Source organism: Lepisosteus platostomus, chromosome 6 (assembly GCF_059453375.1).
Source record: "Lepisosteus platostomus isolate fLepPlt1 chromosome 6, fLepPlt1.hap1, whole genome shotgun sequence".
In the NCBI taxonomy this organism is placed as follows: domain Eukaryota; kingdom Metazoa; phylum Chordata; class Actinopteri; order Semionotiformes; family Lepisosteidae; genus Lepisosteus; species Lepisosteus platostomus.
Window position 1 is genome coordinate 48,717,225 of NC_142616.1, and position 21,884 is coordinate 48,739,108.

Sequence of the window (21,884 nt, forward strand, 5' to 3'; positions counted from 1 at the left end):
TCTGTTAGCACTAACAGCCCTATTAAAACATTCCATTTCTTGTGGTGGCCATTGTGATTGTATACAATTTTATTTTAAAATGTTGACAATGAATGACTGAATGCCTGTCACCAGGTTGCAGACAGTCTTGGCATGATGTGAAATCTCAGCTTCCATCTCATTTTTTATCTTTTTTTAGATGTGTTTCAAACTTGTAAATGTTGTTAGTAGTGGACTCTCTCTTCTGAGAACTATGTTATGTCTTCATATTAATATAAAATCTGCTTCTTAATTTCAAGATCCACTATGTGAGCAAAAGTGGCAGCCAGTGAAACATTACTTTGTTGGTATAGTTTATTGAAGCACTTTATCTCGAATTTACTTCTCTCCCTTCTAAAATGCTGAAATGTTGCAGTGTGGCCATCAGTATACATTCACCATCTCCTCTTTCTCCTTTAGGAATGTTTTCTTCATTGTTTTGGACAGGTCTGGACTGCCATTCAAACAGAAATGCACCCTTAATTTGGGAACAAATTTAGAACAAGATAATCATATCAAAGTAGAATACCTCCAACACCCAGGTATTGAATTTTTCATGATAGGTCACATTCATGAAAGTATCACTTTATACATATACAATAACTAAATTCACAGGGCTTGATTAGTGTAGTATTTTTATTCAATTTTGATTTTTTTAAGGAATCCACCAAAATGTCATCCCTACAAATCAAAAGTGCCCCCATATATTTTCATGTTTGAAGAATATTTGCACATGTAAGGCAAAGTCATTCTTGCCTTAAAATGAAAATAAATTATTTATGCAAAATATTTGTAAAGGGCTTTCTTGTTGGTTATTTCTGATCTGGACATGTATCCTCACCATCCAGTAAAGGTGTTTTTTAAGCAGAAGTGCTTGGCTTGTGAACGTTCCTCTCTTTAATTGCTTTTCTATCATTTTCCTTCCATTTTTATTTTGCTAATTTTACTGAGAAAAAGTCAGTATATTATATAAATACATATATATAAATATGTATATCCTTTTTTTGTAAAAGCTGTTCTGAGCTACTAATGTATGGATGCAATGCATCGTGGGTTATTGAATATTACTATGGATTACTGCTCAATATTAAAGCCAATGATTTGTACCTTTGAAGATTTGTTAATGGCCAATAAAATAAAATTTCCTTGTCTATGCACTGTGCGTTCTGCAATCTCAATCTGAATGAGCCTTATGTGCTTGCGTTTCTAAGCAGTATTTTTGTTTTTTTAAGAGTGACACTGAAGTTATTGCTTGACCCCAAAGTAACCTGAGCAAAAGCAGGCAGTGGCCACAATGTCCATTTAGTGGCTGTTTTAGGACCAACTAGATCTTGATCCATTATCGCAATGCCACATATTCCTGTTAAGGGTTGGGGTAAACTGCAGCCTGTCCTGGAAGCTCAGAGCACAAGGCAGGACTACATCCTGGATGGGATGCCAGTTCATCGCAGAGTTCACAGACCCAGAGACATGTAATAGACACATGTAACCCAGCCAGCATGTATTGGGATTGTGGGAGGAAACCTGCACACCTGGAAAAAAAACATTGCAAACACAGGAGACCATGCAAGCTCTGTACAGAACTACCACAGTATGGATTTGAACACAGAACACAGTGAAGTGTGAGGCTGCACTGCTGTCTGCAATGCCATAATGTCACTCCCAAAATATTAAGGAATTTGTTGAGTTTTGCAAAATTACTGAATAGTTTGCACCTAGTAGCCTGTGCTGTGAATGAGGGTGCTTAGGTGAAGCATGATGCAGAGTTTTTTGTATCCATCTTCTATAGCTGAAGAAGAATGTGAAGAAGTAATGTGCTCACATTGAGGGATTATCACTATTAGGTTTCTTGCATTCCACTGCGAGTTAATAACTTGACTGATATATGCAGTACTTACAACAAGAATTGTTTAAAGACCACAGATCATAGTATGAAATCCCCTTGAAACCTCTTGCCCCCCCCCCCCCCCCAAAAGGGTTAGTTTAAAATAGCCAATCAAACCTTACCCACATGCCTCTGTGAGGTGGGAGGAAACCAAGGTGCTCTGCGAAAACTAACATGAATACAGACGAGAACATGCAAACTGCACATTGACCACTACCATAGTGCCCATTTTTCTTTGAGGAGAGGCTGAAACTTAAACTGGTAATTTATTGCCGCAAAATATCAAACAAAACAGAACATCAGAATATACAGTATATACATTATGAAAAAGAGAGATGTTATTCAGTGTAACATCTGACCTGAAAATTCAGGGACTGATTGCATTTTGCTGTGAATGTGCTGAGGATAGTAATAGTGACAGGGGATAATAGTGGACATTGAAAAGCAGTGGGTTTGGAAGCTGTCTTTGTGGCTTTAAGAAACTGCCATGTCTGCTATGTAGTTAATCTGTGGTCCGCAATGGAATCAGGGAAGGTGGCTCCTGGAATATTTTTCCAGAGACAGTTTGTAGGAGGTGCTTATGCAGAAATGAAAGAAGTTTGGACTTCCTTACTCCTTCAAATACAGTACTTGAGCTAGAAGAGAAGAAGATATTTCAGTGCATTATCTATACAAATAGTAACCAAAGGAAAGCAATATTATATAAATAACACTCTGTCTGCCACTCTGCAAATTCCTTTAAGACATTTCTTTACATAAAGGAGAATGTCTAGAATGGGCTTTCAAGTCTGGAGACTAGTCTCAAATGCTGATTACTTTTAAGACTCGGATGACAATTTCACTTAGCTACTAAACTACCAAACACTTAAGATTGATTGAATGATGTCTTCTAATGTTCATCTTTTCTCATGTCCTTGATACCAACAGTGATAAATATTGTGGCAAAATACTTGAAGACATTAGGTTACTCAAGAATAGCTTTAGAGACTGCTTTGTAATAGCACTGTAAAACAGGAAGGAGAGCCCAGACATTTAAATTAGTCTACAGTGCCATGGAAAAGTATTTGCTCTAGTTTGATTTTCTCCAAACTTAAAGCGCGGTCTGCTGCCTATAAAAAATCAAGGTACGACCTGGAGAAAGATATTAAACTGGCAAAGCAGGACTACAAGGACAAATTAGAAAAACAGCCTGGGAGTGACTCAAGGCACATGTGGCAAGGCTTGCAGGCTATCACAAATTACAAAGGCAACACCAGCAGTACTTCCTGCACTGAAGCATCTCTGCCAGATGAGCTGAACACCTTTTACTCCCGTTTTGAGGTTCAGAACACAGAGTCCGCTATCAAGGCTCCCTGTGAACCAGGAGACTTTGTGTTAATGCTCTCTAAACATGAGGTGCATAGAGCCTTTAAGAGGGGGAAAACCTGTAAAGCAGCCAGCCCAGATGATGTTTCCCCTCATGTACTTAAAAACTGTGCAGGTCAGCTATCCCCATGTATACAGACATTTTTAGACAGATGGCGTACCTATGTTAGGACACTGTTTATTGTTTACAGCTCGGACTTCAACACAATTGTTCCCCATAAACTGGTCCTAAAACTCAGGAACCTGGGCTTATGCAACTCCATCTGCAACTGGATAATGGATTTCCTGACAGGCAGGTGGTAAAAATTGGCAACAATATCTCCTCTACAGTGATCCTAAACCCTGAAGCTCCACAAGGCTGGTATCTCAGTCCTAGGCTATACTCCTTATTCACCTACAACTGTACAGCCACTTACAGCAGCAACCACATCATTAATTTTACAGATGACACCACTATCATTGGGCTGATCAACAACAATGATGAGTCCGCATACAAGAGTGAGGTGGAGCATCTTACAAGATGATGCCTTTACAACAATTTGGCCCTAAATGTCAAAAAGACAAAATAACTCATTGTGGACTTCAGGAGACCCAGAGGGAGACACACCCCAATCAGCATCAATGGCACAGCAGTGGAAACTGACAACTGCTTCAGGTTGTGGTACACAATACTACCATGCATGACAAAGATGCACTACAAAGGGTTGTGGCAATTGCACAGAGGATTATAGGTTGTGATTTACCATCAATTGGAGAGATCAACACCAAGTGGTACCACACTGTTCAGGCAAGGTCCGCAAAACTCAAGAACAGCTTCTATCCCACTGCAGTACACATCCTCAACAGCTAACTGCAGTGCCTTAATATACATTTGCACTACACACCTTTTACATAGTTTACAATTTTTTTTTGTTTTGGTTTCAGTACTCGGGAGGGGGATCAGAATACCTCCTGGGTATCCCTGCCTGTCGTAAGAGGCGACTAAAAGGGTTGTGTCAGGAAGGGCATCCAACGTAAAACCATCTTGCCAAAACCATGGTTGCAAAGAACACAAAGCACATACCGGATCGGTCGGGGCCCGGGTTAACAACGGCTGCCATTAGTGCTGTGTCCCAACAGGGTACTAATGGAAATTATGCTACTGTGGGGAAAACTGTAGAGTGGGGTCTACAGAAAAGAAACAAGGTGAAGGGACCCGGAAGGAATGTTAAGTCAATGAGAGTGGGGAGTTGGAATGTTGGTACCATGACAGGGAGAGGGAGAGAATTGGTTGAAACTATGGCAAGGAGAAAAGTGGAGATCTTGTGTGTGCAAGAAACCAAGTGGAAAGAAAACAGCTCAAGACACCTAGGAGAGGGATAGAAGATCCTATATGCTGGAAAGAGTACAAAAATGAATGGAGTGGGTGTGATAGTGTGCAAAGACCTAGCAGACAAGATAGTGAGGGTGGTTAGACACTCAGACAGGAGTATCAATGTACAGGTGGCTTTTGAAAGCGGGTTGTGTAATATCATCTCTGTATATGCACCACGGGTAGGAAGACCACAGGAGGAAAAGGATAGCTTGTTGGAAGATCTCGAAGAAGTGGTTAGCAGAATCCCAGGAAATGAAATGGTGGTAATTGGAGGAGACTTCAATGCACATTTAGGAGAGAAATGCCCAGATTATCCAGATGAACATGGTCAGAGAGGGCTAGGAGAGAGAAATGAAGAAGGAGGAAGGCTACTAGAAACACTCCAAGCTCTTGAATTGTTTGCAGTGAACACAGGGTTCACGAAGAATTATGAGCAAAAGGTGACATACAGGAGTGGAGGCCATGATACCCAAATAGACTACATATTAGTAAGAAGAATTGATAGAGCTAAAGTCCTGCCCTATGAGGCTGTTACCAGACAACACAGGCTACTAGTGATGGACAACACAATATTGAAGGAGCGAAGAATAAAGCAGAGAAAACACCCAGCATGAACAAAAGTGTGGAAACTGAGAGAAAACAAAGTAGATTTCAACAGGCTGGTGAGAGAAATGAAAAACAACACAGAGGAAACAGAGGAGCCTTCAGTTGAAGAAGAGTGGACTGAGATGAGCCACATCCTAGAAGAGGCTGCTACCAGGGTTTGTGGAAAGACAAGAGGAGGCAGACTGAGTGGTGGTGGGATATGGAAGTTCAGGAAACACTGAAGGAAAAGAAAAAAGCATACAAGGCACTGAAAGATGGCACTGGAGAATTACAAGAATATAAGAGACTAAAGAAGGTAGCAAAAAGAAGTGTAGCAAGAGCAAAGGAAAGATAATATTAGTATCAGGGTGGCAGTACTCAAGGATGGAGAAGGCAGAGTCTTGATTAAAGAAGAACAGATCAAGCAAAGATGGCTGGAGTACTTCAAAAATCTGTTAAATGTAGAAAATGAGAGGGAGAACCTAGTGGAGGCAGAAGTAGTGTGGACCAATCCAAGAAATTTCAGTAAAGGAAGTGACAGAAGCTATCAAAGACAAAGCAACTGGACCATCAGGAATAGCAGCAGAACACTTTAAGAACCTCGATGAAGAGGGGTGAATTCAGTGGCTGGCGAGATTGCTAAACAATATTGTAAAGGAAGAGAGAATTCCAGAAGAATGGACAAAAAGCAGTATGGTTACCATCTACAATGAGAAAGGAGACCCAATGGAGTGTAAAAACTATAGAGGAATAAAACTTCTGGAACATGGATTGAAAATCCTGGAAAAAAATCTGGACAAGAGACTCAGGAAGATAGTCAGGATCCACAACTCACAATTTGGATTCTCAGCCGGGAAAAGTACAACAGATGCCATTTTTGTGATGAGACAGTTACAGGAGAAGACACTAGAGAAAGGGAAAAAGCTGTATGTGGCCTTTCTGGACTTGGAGAAGGCATATGACCGTGTGCCCGGAGAGGTGGTGTATTGGTGCTTGAGGAAGAAAGGAGTACTAGAAAGCACGGTGAAGTTAGTTCAAGCAACCTATAGAGATGCAACTACGAAGGTGATCACACAACGGGGAGAGGCAAAAGAGTTTGAAATCACAGTTGGAGTACACCAAGGATCAGCACTAAGTCCTTTCCTTTTTATAAACATTAATGACACACTGACAGAGGAGGTAAGAACAGAAGTGTCTTGGGAACTCATCTTTGCTGATGATGTGACACTGATGGCAGATTCAGAAGTAGAAATACAGGAGAAAGTGTTCAAATGGCAGAGGAGTCTGGAAAAGGGTGGACTGAAAATGAATGCAGAAAAATCTGAAATAATGGTAATGGAGAGAAGAGGAGATACTATGACCAATGTTGAGGAGACAAATGGAGGAAAACTGAAACAGGGTGATGGCTTTAAATACCTTGGATTAAAAATGGTAAAGGGAGGAGAAACACTGGAGGCAGTAAAACAAAGAGTGAAAGCTGGATGGAACAATTGGAGAGAAATAACTGGAATAATCTGTGACAGGTAAATTCCTAGAAAGTTAAAGTGCAAAATGTATAAGACTGTGATTAGACCTGTACTACTATATGGAGCTGAATGCTTGGCAGTTGGAAAGAGGGAAGAGAACTTGATGAGAAGAACTGAAATGAGGATGTTGAGATGGATTCTGCAGAATTCAATGAAGGATAAGATCAGAAATGAAGAAATCCTTAGATGATGTAGGGTGGTGGATGTGGTTGAGAAGATGAGAGAGGCGAGGTTACGGTGGTATGGACATATCATGAGGAGGGACGTTGAAGAAGTAACTTAGAGGGTAATGGAATTTGAGGTGGAAGGTAATTATAGGTGGAAGGCCAATTTTGTAGAGTGGATATTATTGACTCATATACATTTTCTCCCAACTCAGCCATTACACTCTGTAGCCCTTTCAAAGTTTCAAACATTGAGTTAACAGTGACATCCCTCAGCAGTTTCTTTCTTGTCTAGAAGTTTTTCACACCCTTCTCTGGATCTGTGTCTTTCTACAATTTTACGCAAGTTGTTTGGAAAGCTCCTTGAAATTCACTAAATCATTGATAGAATCTACTGTACAGAGACCAGAATATTTATGCTGTAATAATGTGAACCAATATTATTGCACACAGAGGCTATTGAACTAATTCTATGACTTGTACATTTTGTGCACTTGGAGTAATTTTTATATTAATGTTTAATTTAGAAGTCTATAGTTTTGAATGTAGAAAGCAAAATCATAAACTATAAATACAAATGTAAAACAAGCAATCAGGACATCACTTTAACATATCCAAAGGACAGTATCTTCTTAAGCTTCTACAATAGTGTACGCTGTCAGAATACTGAAAGTTGTTTTAGAAAATATTTTTGAGCAATGGTGTTTTGTTTTATATTACTTTTTATAAACACTTTAGAGTAATTTAAACATCTTTGATTCTTTGAATAATGGGATGAACAATATGTCTGCATAGGAACAAGTAATAGGTTTATTCCATGCTGAAAAAAAGAAGAAAGAGAACACAACGTTTCGGCCGTGGAGCCTTCTTCAGGTGTGAGAGAGACAGGGCAGTAGGCAAAGGTAAAGTAGCGGGAGAACAAAGGTTGAGAGGGAGGAGGAGTGAGAGGCGGGAGCAGGGGACAGAAAGAGAGGCCAATCAAGAGGTGTGAAGTCAGAATGGGTGCAGAGAGGTGTGAAATGAAACTTCCAATGAATGGAGAAGATTTAAAAGAACAGTAATCTGTCGTTAAGGGAAGGGAGAATGTGTGATCCTAGCTGCAGAATAATTTTAGTTTCGGTGGTCTTTCTGATGTATGAGTTCGGAAAACCGTCTTTGAGAACACAGACGGAGAGATTAGAGTGGTCGTGGCCGTCAGAGGTGAAATGAGAAACAATGGGCTTGGAGAGATCTTTAATCTTCACAGCCCTGACGTGTTCTCTGAAGCGGTCTCCGAGTCTCCTTCCTGTTTCCCCAATGTAGATGGCTGGGCATTTACTGCAAGAGATACAGTAAATAAGGTTGCTGGAGGTACAAGATGCTGTCTGGGTGATCCGGAATTGTCCTGAGGGGCCTTGAATGAGTGTGGTGGTGGCTGTGTACTTGCAGGTGATACAGCGAGCTCTTTTGCAAGGGAAAGTGCCTGGTGTGGATGGTTGCTGAGGGCGGTCAAGGGAGCTGTGGACAAGGAGGTTACGCAGATTAGGTGGTCGGCGATATGAGATGATAGGGCGATCAGAAAAGAGGGCCCCAATGGAGGGATCATCCTGTAGGATGGAAAAGTTCTGGTTAATGGTCCTGGGGATAGGAAGTGTGTTAGGGTGGTAAGGAAGCACCAAAGGAATGCGGTTGTTACGGCGGGAGTTCCTGATCGGGTTGATGGTCCGGGGGCTGTTTTTGGCTCGGGCAAGGGCCCTGTCAATCACACTGCTGGGGTATCCTCTGTTGATAAAAAATGAGTACATTTCGAGGGCTTGGTTTTCGAAGTCGATGTCGTCGCTGCATAATCGTCGTAACCTAAGGAACTGTGAAAAAGGAAGAGAGTTTTTAGTGTGGTTGGGGTGAAATGAGCTGTACAGGAGGTAGCTGTGTGAATCCGTGGGTTTGTAATAAACTGAAGTGGACAGTCGGGGGTAGTTGATAGACAAGTGGATGTCTAGAAACGGAAGAGTGGTGGAAGAAATGTTAACCGTATATTTGAGGGACGGGTGGAAGTTGGTGAAATGGTGCAGGAAGAATTCAAGCTGATCGTTGGAGCATGTGGCGGCACCGACGCAGTCATCAATATATCGTTTGTAGAGGTCAGGGACATAGCCAGTGTAGGAAGCGAAGAAGCGTTCTTCTACCCAGCCGACAAAAATGTTGGCATAGCTGGGTCCCATTCTGGTGCCCATGGCAACTCCACTGACCTGTTGGTAAAAAAGATCATTGAAAGAGAATGCGTTCAGTGTGAGGACCAATTCTGCAAGGCGTACCAGGGTGTGGGTGGGTGGATCAAGCACTGTGCGTTTGTCCAGCGTGTGCTTGAGGGCTGTAAGGCCGTCATTATGGGGAATGACGGTGTACAGAGATGTGATGTCCATGGTAAAAATGTGGCATTCGGTACCCTGAAATTGGAAATCATTGAAAAGTTGGAGCGCGTGGTTGGTGTCTTTGATGTATGAGGGAAGATCTTCAACCAGCGGTCTCATGAGGCTGTCGAGAAAGGCTGAGATGTAAGTAGTTGGACAGTTACATGCTGATACGATGGGGCGTCCAGGGGTGTCCGGTTTGTGGATTTTGGGGAGGAGGTAAAATTGAGATACCTGTGGGTGTTCCATGATGAGCCGGTTCGCCTCCTGGGGGAGCTCGTTGCTGCTGATAAGAAGGGAAATGGTGGATACCACTTCCTTTTGGTAGTCAGTGGTAGGGTCCTGTTGGAGAGAGAGGTAGGCAGAAGTGTCAGTTAGTTGTCTAGAGGCTTCAAAGATATATAGATCTTTACGCCACACCACAACAGCACCTCCTTTGTCCGCTGGTTTGATGACGATATCATCCCTGTTGCGGAGAGACTGGAGCGCCTGATTTTCTCCTTGGGTGAGGTTAGACCTATGTTTACTGGGTATAGAGAGTGCCTTGGGAGCTTGATTAGTGCATTGGTTGATGAAATAATCAACTGGTGGAAAACGGCCAGAGGAGGGAGTCCAACAGCTCTGTTTGGGATTAATGTTGTTAATGACATCAATAACCGGGTTGTTATCAGCTGCCTGTGAAGAGGAATTGTCGGCAAAATGTGCTCTGAGAAATCAATCTGTAAACCCAGCAGAAACCTTCTTAACAATGGCAAGTAATATTATTAATTACATCCACTATAAAACGAACGAAAAGGAATGCATGTTTTGCTTAGCCTTTTCTGTCATATTTTTTCATGCCCTGATTTGTTGATTGACTCATCCCCTGTTATCTTAATCTACAATTGTTTTCTGTGCTCTAAACCTATTACTTGTTCCTTTGCAGCCTACGCATGCTGACGCAGCTACCCACCTGAACTAATATGTCTGCATTGTTTCTTCCACCTATATAATGAAAATCTCTTCACTGTCATGCTCACCCCAGCTGCTCCTCTGGGGCGAGATAGCATTGGTGTGGCACCCATCTGTCACACTCAGCACCAGTTGCCATGTACACTGATTTGACAGGAGACCTGGATCACCTGGTGACTATTTACTGTCTAACTCACATCAGGTACTCCAGGAATATATAAGAGCTTATCTGAGTCTGAACTTGATAGAGTTCTGTCTCTGAATCTCTCAAGATATGTTTCCTCTGAGTACAGAACTTTGGGAGTGCCTCTCCAGGCCTGTTATCTTAATCTACAATTGTTTTCTGCTGGGGATGAGTCAATCAACAAATCAGGGCATGAAAAAATATGACAGAAAAGGCTAAGCAAAACATGCATTCCTTTTCGTTCGTTTTATAGTGGATGTAATTAATAATATTACTTGCCATTGTTAAGAAGGTTTCTGCTGGGTTTACAGATTGATTTCTAAGGTTTCTTTTTGATCTTCTTACTTAACTTTAAGTACTTTGATTACTCCCTTTCCTGATTGAACTCAACTACTTGAGAAGCAAAAACACGTAAGATCAGATGACTGTACTGGTGTATTTTTTTCTTTTCTGTTGACAATTTTTTAATAATTGTGGTAAGAACATTGAAAAGCAAATTGTTTTTCTACATGCTAGGCAATTTGATTTTTGAAGTATGAATTTATCTAATTTATTTTTAAAGCCTCAAAAGAAAGCTATAATTAAAAAAATGAAAATAGATACTTTTGTTAAATGCAAATGTTTATTCCTGGCAAAGTGTTCCCTTTTCAGGAATAGACAGCTTTCAACAGTCATCATCTGAAATGTTATGGAACCAAATTCACCAATTATTTGACAAACACTAAATTCTTTTATTTGAATTCAAACCTTATCTGTGTTTTACTTTTGCATTGGTGTCAAGGTCACATAAATCTGTCTTATCAATCTATTGACATTATTAGAAGTAGATTTAAAATTGAGAACAGGAAACACACTAAGGGTTTAGTAGTATGGAACAAGCTGCCCATCCACATTGTTGAAGCTGATACCATAACTTTTTTCCACAAATTATTGGATAAGATTCTTGGATCAATTATTATGTGACTGTCAAATAAGCTAGACAAGATGAATGGCTCTTTCTCATTTTTAACATTTATTACCTGTTGGGGACAACAAGCAACAAACAAGAGAAATGTTTTTCTCTTATAGACTAACATCTGCTTTGAACTATTCTCTAGAGAGCACTGATGAGAGAAATGTAAAAATTAATAAAAGAATAAAAGGAAGAGCATGATTCACTGCATGAAGCTGCCATTGATTAAGGCTTGCCAAACATTTTAGGTTGTGTTAGGGAACTCATATGTGACATACATATTCATCAGAACTACAGTAAATGTTTGAGTGAAAAAGTTTTATGATAAAATAAGTCTCAATTAACAATGTAAGCTTTCAACATTCATAGATTGCATTTTCTTCATTTTAATCACATACCATTTTTGAAGAAATAAGAAATTGTCTTTATGGCTATAGAGTGCTCATTGGAGAATGATGCACATAACATGCCCAGTGCTAAAAAATGGTGCCTAACTACAGTATGAATGTGGACTTTGGTCTAGCATGCACTGTGTGTAAGCAGTGATGTAATAACTTAATAACTCAAATATTCAATGGGTACATTTTTTTGCAGTGTAAGAGCCTTGTCAATGTTCGCTTTTAAAGTTTCATAACTGTTTCTTAAATAATAACATGGAAAAAAGGAGAGCTAAAATCTTTAATTTAAAATTTATAACTGACAATGGAAAATGTCAGTGGGACAATGAGACTCTTAGTATTTCAGCTTTGTGGAACAAAGTAAAAGTCACTGAAACTTTGCAAAAGCAAAGCTAGGTAATAAGCAAATTAGGTAATTCAATTAATGGACCCAAAAAGTTTTGAGCCTGCCAAGCACATGTTGGCTGCTTAAATACAGTAAATTGTTGCTATGAACAATAATTCACTAAAAAAACAAAAAATATAATTGTCAGTGGCTAGAGTCAGTAAGAGTTTAGTGCCAGATCTTTACATTTTTCAAATCACTAGCTGCATCTCATCCATCATTGTGGCGTATTTGGATTAATGTTGAACACTTGGCCTAAAGCAGTTCTCTGTTATGCATGATGGGAATTTTCTTTGTGTTTACTGCAGTTTGCTGAGGGCATTCTTGGGCATTCTGAGGGCATGCTGTGCAGCATAAAGCCTGTCAGAGCAGATTCGTTCACATGATAAATGAACTCTGGAGCTCAATTTTTGTCTTAGCAAGTGCTACTACAGGTATGCTTAATCAATACATACACTGTAAAATGTATTAAAATTGGGGATCAGGCCTAGATGGATAACAAAAACTCCATCCATCCATTCTCAATATCTGTTTAGTCCACTATACTGTCAGAATGAACCAAAGCTTGACCCAATACAGGGCAGGATATGCCATGGATACAGGATACCGTGAAGGACACCTTCATTCACAAACAGATACAGAATATCCACAATAACTCCACACAGGATAGACGCAAACCCAGGACCCAAGAGCTTGGAGATAGCAGTTCTAACCATAACACTAACATTACTACAATTGACTATAATTGACTCTTTTTTGTTAGGTTATATAAAAGTCTACCTTGACAGAATAATACGTTTGCATAAAGGTTAACAATATAAAACAAGAATCCCCTCATATGCTGTGTGCAAATCAGCCTTATCTTAAATGCAGATGAAATCAAGATTTCATGAGGTCTATAAAAGGATACTAGAAGACACAACTGGAGAAGATTCCTGGATAAATACGTGATAAGCAAATTCACAACATGTCTGGTACATTTCTTATGCTCATAAATATTCTAATGGATACAACTCTGTATTTCTTTGTATGTTGAACATTTAATAAAGTGTTGAGTCCAGCAACAGGAAATTACAGTTTAATTTATGTATGTTTCTAATGTGAGGTGAATGGGGTCAGAAATCTCATTTAGAGCATCGTGTTCCAGCAAGACACAAGCATGTCATTGCCAGCTCTGTACAAAGCACCTCTTGCAAAAAGAATTTTAATACAACTCAATGCTCTCACCTGACCGCACACCCTTTAACCTCCCCCTCATCAATCACTTGGAGGTGCCCTGGGGATAGTCCCACCCCTGAGAGGTCACAACTTCTGAAACGTAACTCCACACTTGTCTTGAATTTGTAAAACCAAAAAAAAGTCTTCAAGGGATTTCTTGGTGTGGGTAGTAGCATTACTGTTGCTTCTTTAACAGATCAGCCACCTAGCAGTCATGCTTCTCTAATTTCAAATTTAGTTTTAGAACTTTTAGTTCAAGTTCAAGTTCAAGTTTATTGTCATTATACTCATATACTGTACAGGTATATGGTATAACGAAATGCCATTTAGCTAGCTCTCGGACATAAGTAGTACAAGAAAAAAACAACAACAATACAATTGTATAACAAAAGAAAGACAGAGACAACAGGCAGTGTGCAAAAAACAACAGACGATGTGCAAAAACAGCAACAGGCAATGTGCAAAAAACAACAACAGGCAGTGTGCAAAAAAACAACAACAGGCAATGTGCAAAACAACAAAAAGGTAACAGGTTATGTGCAAAAATATGCATCAACAGAATGAAATAAAGGGATAGAAATTATGGGGAGTGAGCTTTTGACATGTATGGTAGAGGTAGATTTTCAATGTGTGTTTGGGTTTTTGGTAAGAAAGAAAGAAAGAAAGAAAGAAAGAAAGAAAGAAAGAAAGAAGGAAGGCACTGTGAGGTTCAGATCATAGGTGAGAGGTGAGGTGAGAGTGAGAGAGGCTGGGAGTTTAATAGTTTGATAGTGCGGGTGTAAAAACTGTCTCTGAGTCTGGTAGTCTGGGCCCGAATGCTCCGGTACCATTTTCCAGATGGTAGCAGATCATAAAGTCTGTAGCTGGGGTGTGTGGGGTCTTAGATGATGCTTAGAGCTTTCCTCAAGCACCATCTGTCATAAATGTCCTGGTTAGATGGGAGGGCAACCCCAGTGATGGACTGGGCAGTTTTCACCACCCGCTGTAGGGCTTTGCGGTCAGCAGCACTGCAGTTGCCATACCACACTGTGATGCAGCCTGTCAGTGTGATTTCAGTAGTGTGTCTGTAAAAGTTAGTGAGGATCTGGGGACATATCTTAGCCTTCTTCAACTGTCTTAGGAAGTACAGGCGCTGTTGCGCTTTCTTGATCAGGCAGGTGGTGTTGAGAGACCATGTGAGGTCCTCTGTGATATGGACGCCAAGGAATTTAAAGTTACTGACCCTTTCCACTTCAGTCCCGTTGATGTGGAAAGGGGCATGTCTGGTTTGCAGTTTCCTGAAATCAACGATCAGCTTCTTGGTTTTGCTGACGTTGAGGGTGAGTTCATTGTCATCACACCAAGTTGTAAGGAGATTGACCTCCTCCCTGTAGGCCCTCTCATCATTGTCTGTGATCAGACCCACAACTGTGGTGTCATCGTCAAACTTGATGATGGAGTTGGTGTTGTGTTTGGCCTTACAGTCGTGGGTATAGAGGGAGTAGAGCGATGGACTAAGCACACACCCCTGGAGGACCCCAGTGTTCAGAGTTAGTGTGCGGTTAGAGGTGTGGTTTCCAAGCCTGACAGCCTGAGGTCTGCCTGTCAGAAAGTCCCGAATCCAGTTGCAGAGGGTGGTGTTAAGACCCAGTGCGCTGAGTTTCTTGACTAGTTTCTCTGGGATGATAGTGTTAAAAGCTGAGCTGAAGTTGATGAATAGTAGTCTTGTGTATGTGTTCTTTTTGTCCAGATGGGATAGGGCAGTGTGTATGGCAATGGAGATTGTGTCATCTGTGGATCTGTTGGATCGGTAGGCAAACTGGTATGGAATGGTGTCCTTAATGTGCTTCATGACCAGCCTCTCGAGGCACTTCATGATGACAGGTGTTAGTGCAACTGGTCGGTAGTCATTAAGACATGTCACTGTGGTTTTCTTTGGTATTGGGATGATGGTGGTTGTCTATGGCTTGGGCCAGAGACATGTTGAAAATGTCTGTGAATACACCCCCCAGTTGATTGGCGCAGGCTCTGAGGACGCGAATGGGTATGCTGTCGGGTCCTGCAGCCTTGCGTGTGTTCACTTTTAGCAGAGATCTCCTCACCTCATCTGCAGACAGTGAGAGTAGCTGGTCAGCTGCGGAGGGTGCAGCTCTGTTGACTGGTTCTGTGTCGTTGGCTTCAAACCGAGCATAGAAGGTGTTGAGCTCGTTAGGCAGGGAGGCATCATGGGCAGGTGCACAGATGTTCTTCCTCTTGTAGTCTGTGAGGGCCTGTATACCTTGCCACATACGCCTTGGGTCATTAGTGGTGAAGTGTTCCTCTAATTCCTGTTTGAGTGTGTTTTTTGCATGTTTAATACCATTGTTAAGATTGATCCTGGCTGACCTTAGTTCTGATTTATTGCCCGATTTGAATGCTGCATCCCTTGCTTTGATTAGGATGCGAACCTCACTGTTCATCCATGGTTTCTGGTTAGGAAAAGTTCTTATTTCTTTTGTGAGTTTGACATCGTCAGCACATTTTCTGATGTAGCTAGTGACTGACGATGCATATTCCTGTATGTCGGTGTATGATCCCTGTGTGGCTGCCTCTTTAATCACACTCCAGTCAGTGCATTCAAAACAATCCTGCAGGACCGATTCAGCTCCTTCAGGCCACACTTTCACCGTCCTGACCACTGGTTTCACTCGCCTATGCAGCTGTCTGTATGCCGGGAGGAGAAACAGAGTGATCTGGTCTGAGTTTCCACAGTGGGGGAGGGGTACTGCCTTGTAAGCATTCTGAATCTTGGTGTAAACATGGTCCAGAGTGTTTACTCCTCTCGTTGGGAAGGAAACATGCTGATGGCATTTTGGGAGGATGGATTTGAGATTTGTTTGATTGAATTCACCCGCGACGATAAAGGTTGCATCAGGATGTGCAGATTCCTGTTTGTTTATTGCAGTGTGCAGTACCTCTAGCACTTCTTTGCCATTAGTGTCAGGGGGGATGTAGACGGCGGTGATAATAACAGTTGTAAATTCCCTCGGCAGATAGAAGGGGCGGCACTTGATCATTAAAAATTTCAGAGCAGGTGAGCAGTGTTTCGTGATGGTAGATACATTGTTGCACCACACATTGTTAATAAAAATGCACACTCCCCCACCCTTGGTTTTACCGGATTCTGTAGTTCTGTCCACGTGGGAGGCAGAAAATCCGTCTAGGTGTATTGCCGAGTCCGTAATACTGTCTGTTAGCCATGTTTCAGTAAAAATAAAAGCGCAACATTCTTTAATTTTTCGTTGTGTGGAGAGTCTCAGTCTGAGATCATCGAGTTTGTTGTCGAGGGATCGGACATTGGCGAGTAAAATGGTTGGTAAAGGATGTTTGTTCTGTTTGGTCTTTAGTCTTGTTTGTAGCCCAGCTCGCTTACTGCGTTTCCGTTTTCGTTCACATCGTTTGCGACGCTTCCTGTCTTGGTTACCTTGTTCAGGTGATACCGCAGTTTCCAGGCCTTGTCGGAGAAGTCTGTGCGAGCTGATGCAGTCCAGATCTTCCAGACTAGGTGATAGTCCTGCAGATCTTGTTCCAATGTCTAAAAGTGTTTGTGGATCATAAGTTATGTACGTGAACATTGTGGAGAGGGAAACTGAGGACTAAGACAGTAACAAAAGAAAGAACGAAGAAAAAAAAAACAATTATAAAAACCTTGATAAGAGAGCTCGCTGGGCTGCTGCCTGCGTGTGCGCCGCCATCTTGGATTGCTAGTTATGAGCAATCTAAGGGCTGACAAGAAGAAACGTCTAATACAATTTGACGTTCAGTAGCTTGGTCAGACCCTAACAACAGGTGGAGAGAAGTGAGATTTAAATAGAGATTTCTTGTGGGTAACTCACCTGGCTGAAAAACAACACTTGTGTACTGGTGGACTGTTGTAACCTCCCCCCTTTAATGAGTAATGGTCAGGGAGTTACTGACAGGGCAAGATTAGGGTGGAGGCAGGGATGCAACAATGAAACAAACAAGTGAATACAGTGCCCTCCAGAATTATTGGCACCCTTGGTAAAGATGAGCAAGAAAGGCTATGAAAAAATGTCTTTATGGTTTATCAGCTTGATCTTACACTGAAAATATGAGAGAAATCTAATCTTTCAGTGAGGTAAAATTATTCAAAGAAAAAACAAATCCTTATAAAAATTAACCTTTTTCTCAAAAACACGTGTCCCAATTATTGGCACCCCTGCTTTTAGTACTTTGTCCACCCTCCCTTTGCCAAGATAACAGCACTGAGTCTTCTCTTATAATGCTGGATGAGGTGGGAGAACACATACAGTATAAAGGGATCTAAGACCATTCCTCCATACAAAATCTCTCCAGCTAATAATAATAATAATTGCTTACACTTATATAGCGCTTTTCTGCACACTCCACTCAAAGCGTCAAAGTGTTTTACAGGTAATGGGGACTCCCCTCCACCACCACCAATGTGCAACCTCCACCTGGATGATGCGACGGCAGTCATTGTACGCCAGAATGCTCACCACACATCAGCTATCAGTGGGGAGGATAGCAGAGTAATGAAGTTTAGGATTAAGAATTATTAGGAGGCCATGAATGGGTAAGGGCCCAGTAGGAAATTTAGCCAGGACGCCAGGGTTACATCCCTACTCTTTTCGAGAAACACACTGGGATTTTTACTGACCACAGAGAGTCAGGACCTCGGTTTTACATCTCATCAGAAGGACAGCACCTGCCCCGTCACTACGACTCACATGGACCACAGAGTGAGTGCCCCCTGCTGGCCCACTAACACCTCTTCCAGCAGCAACCTTAGTTTTTCCCAGGAGGTCTCCCATCCAAGAACCGACCAGGCTCACACCTGCTTAGCTTCATTGGGTTGCCAGTTGTGAGTTGCAGAGTGATATGGCTGCTGGCTTTACGTCAGAGTCCTTGATCCTCGCTTGTGGACTCTCCTCTTAAGCTCACTTCACAGGTTTTCAATGGGGTTTAGGTCAGGGGACTGGAATGGCCACTGCAAAATTGTGATTCTGTAGTCAGTGAACCATTTCTATGTGGATTTGGAGGTAAGAGTTGGATCATTGTCCTGCTGGAAGATCCAACCACGACCCAGTCTTAGCCTCCTGGCAGAGGCAGCCAGATTTTGATCTAAATTCATACGATGCTATGTATCCTAACAAGATTCCCAGGGCTTTTGGAAGAAAAACAGCCCCACAACTTCACAGATCCACCACCATACTTTACAGTGGGGATTGGGTTCTTTTCTGCATGACCTTGACTCTTTTTACACCAAACCCATCAAACCCAGCTCTATTTTTGTCTCATCTGACCATAGAACCCAGTTCCAATCAAAATTCCAGTGATGTTCAGTGAACTCCTTGCGCTTATGTTTGTGGTTTGATGACAGCAGAGGCTTTCTTCTGGCGAGCCTTCCAAATAGTGCTCTCTGAAAATGCTTTTCCTTTATATTTAGGCTCAGATTTCAACTATAGATCGTATTATTATAAACTTTCTTGGAAAAATGTATTTTATGTAAACCATGTTTGCTATTAATTCATTTAGGGCTAAAATACGTTCATTGTCTTCCAATCGAGTCGAGTTGACATTGGAAGCTTGCCACACCCGGACTGTTAAACCAACGCATTTAAGTAATAATAATACGATCTATAGTTGAAATCTGAGCCTAAATATAATGGAAAAGCATTTTCAGAGAGCAATCACGCTGTGTTTATGTAGAAAAAGCGATTAGGTTTATGAGCAATCTAATTACCTATTCGCTTAAAACGCTATATAAAATAAAGTTTATTTAGAGATGAATGATCAGTGTCGCAGTTTAAATAATTTTCGTAGGAGGGCTTGGACAGATTCCAAGTGCATTTTTGCAATTTACGTTGCAATTTAGAGCTTTCTGGCAAGAGGAGACACCCAAATTATAATGTAACATGCCACTGTTTGTGCATGAACAAAGTTATACTGCAATTTTCCTTAGATACGCGATTAAAAAAAAATTGTTTTTGAATCCCCCGTGGAACACACTCCATAAGAATCAGCGCTTTTATACATATCGCTTTTAAACACATATATTTAAACACGCGTTTACGATTTAAATCAAAACGCGATTCAAATCAATATAAATGTTTATTTTGTAACACATAGGTGACTATTCATTGTTATTAAAAAAACTTAAATTCGATCATGTTGTGATATTAAGAAATACAAATTTGTTTGGTGCGAGTGAGGTTTTATTTAATCTCTGACCAAGGGAAACGTTTCATTTTTTCAAATAAATGTTTGTTAAAAAATAAAGTCATAGTTCCATGGGATTCAATCACATTTATACATTTTAGAAACGATTCATCCATACAAACACCACAAAACTATTCTCGATTGTATTTCTGAATGGTATGTTACACTTAGTTCACTGTTTTAAATACATCTAATTAAGAAAGTTAGGTGTTAGCATAAACTATTAGCAATAATATTGTAACGCAACGGGGGCTCAGGCGGGCGCCCTTGCCGCATCTGGTCGGCCCCATCCCGACTGGAGGCTCGAACCCGGGACTTCCACGTCTCTCTGCAGCGACCTAGCCCCGTGAGCTAAAGAGAGATCTCTCCACAGCCCAGTAGCTGTGGTCCTGCTATCACAGGGAAGGGCGGTGACGTCAACCGCTCTGGTACGCCAGCTCTTACACAGTGCCTGTCGGCCGTAAGCGTTACACTCTCCCCCGCTTAAATCGCCGTCCCCGGCGAAGGGCTATCCCATCCCACTGCTGACACCAATGTAACGCAACGGGGGCTCAGGCGGGCGCCCTTGCCGCATCTGGTCGGCCCAAAGTATAGGTGGCTCGAACCCGGGACTTCCGCGTCTCTTTGCAGCGACCTAGCCCCGTGAGCTAAAGAGAGATCTCTCCACAGCCCATTAGCTGTGGTCCTGCTATCACAGGGAAGGGCGGTGACGTCACCCGCTCTGGTACGCCGGCTCTTACACACACTGCTTGTCGGCCGTAAACGTTACAATATTAAATTTAGCACTGTAATAAGTTGTTGCACTTTCCCCCGCATCTTGTAAAAATATATTTTCATTGTTCAAATATACATTAAATCTGACTATCATATAATAAGTTAAATACAAAACTAAAGAAAAAATAGGGTTAAATATAATTCAAAATATTTTGCTAACAATGTTAACTGTTTATAAATAATAAATTGTATTAACTAAAGAGTAGGATGGCACAGTTGTTAGTATGCTTTTTGTTTTGTTTTGTTTTTCATAAATACAACAGTAGTACCTGATGTCTCAGTGGCTTTCAAAATTAAATTATGCATGCAAACCTGTGAACTAGAAAGATAACTAAGATATCCATCCATTTATAATGGTGGCAAAGTGGTTAGCATTGCTATCTTGGAGCACTGGGGTCCTAGGTTCAATTCCTGCCATCCTGTGTGTGTGGGGTTTGCATGTTCTCTCTGGGTTACATGGTTTTTCTCCATATGTGTGATATGACTCCCTCTCGCACTCCAAAACATACTGGTAAGTTAATTGGTTTATGGGAAAACTGGCCCTGGTGTGTGTGTGTTTGTGTCTGTCCAGGGTGTATTCTGCCTTGTGTCCGTTGCTTACTGGGATAGGCTCCAAATCCTCTGTACTGGATAAAGAGATTAGAAATGGATGGAAGTAAAGGCACTGTGTGGATGGAACTATACACAGTGTTAGAAACCCACTATGAAATGGCAGCATCTCACTGAGAATAAAATATTTTATAGTGCTGGCTTAAGGAAACAGCCTTTCCACCTCTCTTGCACATCAGTATCCATACCTAGTTATTTAAACAAATTGCCTGTAATTATAAACATCTTAATATGCTGGCTCTGTGGATCCGCATCAGCTATGTTTGCCCATTCCTTCAATTCATGTGCATCCAACACACAGTTCAACGCTAGCAACTACACAAAATCTAAAATACAATCCTCATTTCAGTATCTATGTAAACATACAGTCTGTTAACTTCATCATCTTCATCAAAAGTATGCCTAACCCCATTAGGAAGTGTTCTTGTTATCAGTGTATTCCTCAGCTATCCCAAAATTATCTTCTTCTTACCAACATCTCTAGTCTTTTATCCTGCAATAACTCAGCCAACACTTAAATATCCAAAAGCTGCTTGTGTTAATTTCTTGAAATCACAAATATCATGTGTAAATACTGGCCATGTAATACTCTGCATTGTGGAATAATAGTTTATTTTAAAGGGAACTAGAGAAACTAAGAACTAGAGAAATCAAGAAAGGCTTTTTTTTCTAGAATTAATAAATGCACATCCTGTTCACTGGGGAAATTAAATCCACACTGAGCAATCTTCAATATGTTCAGAATATGACAGCGAAAATCAGGGATGCATTACACCTGTTTTCAAGTCCTTGCATTGGTTATCTATCAGGTTTCAAGTCAACTTCAAAATCCTCATCCTCATTCAGTACCTACAGTATATGGCTTATTATCTGTCTACTCCCCACCTTTGTCCGTCTGACTCTG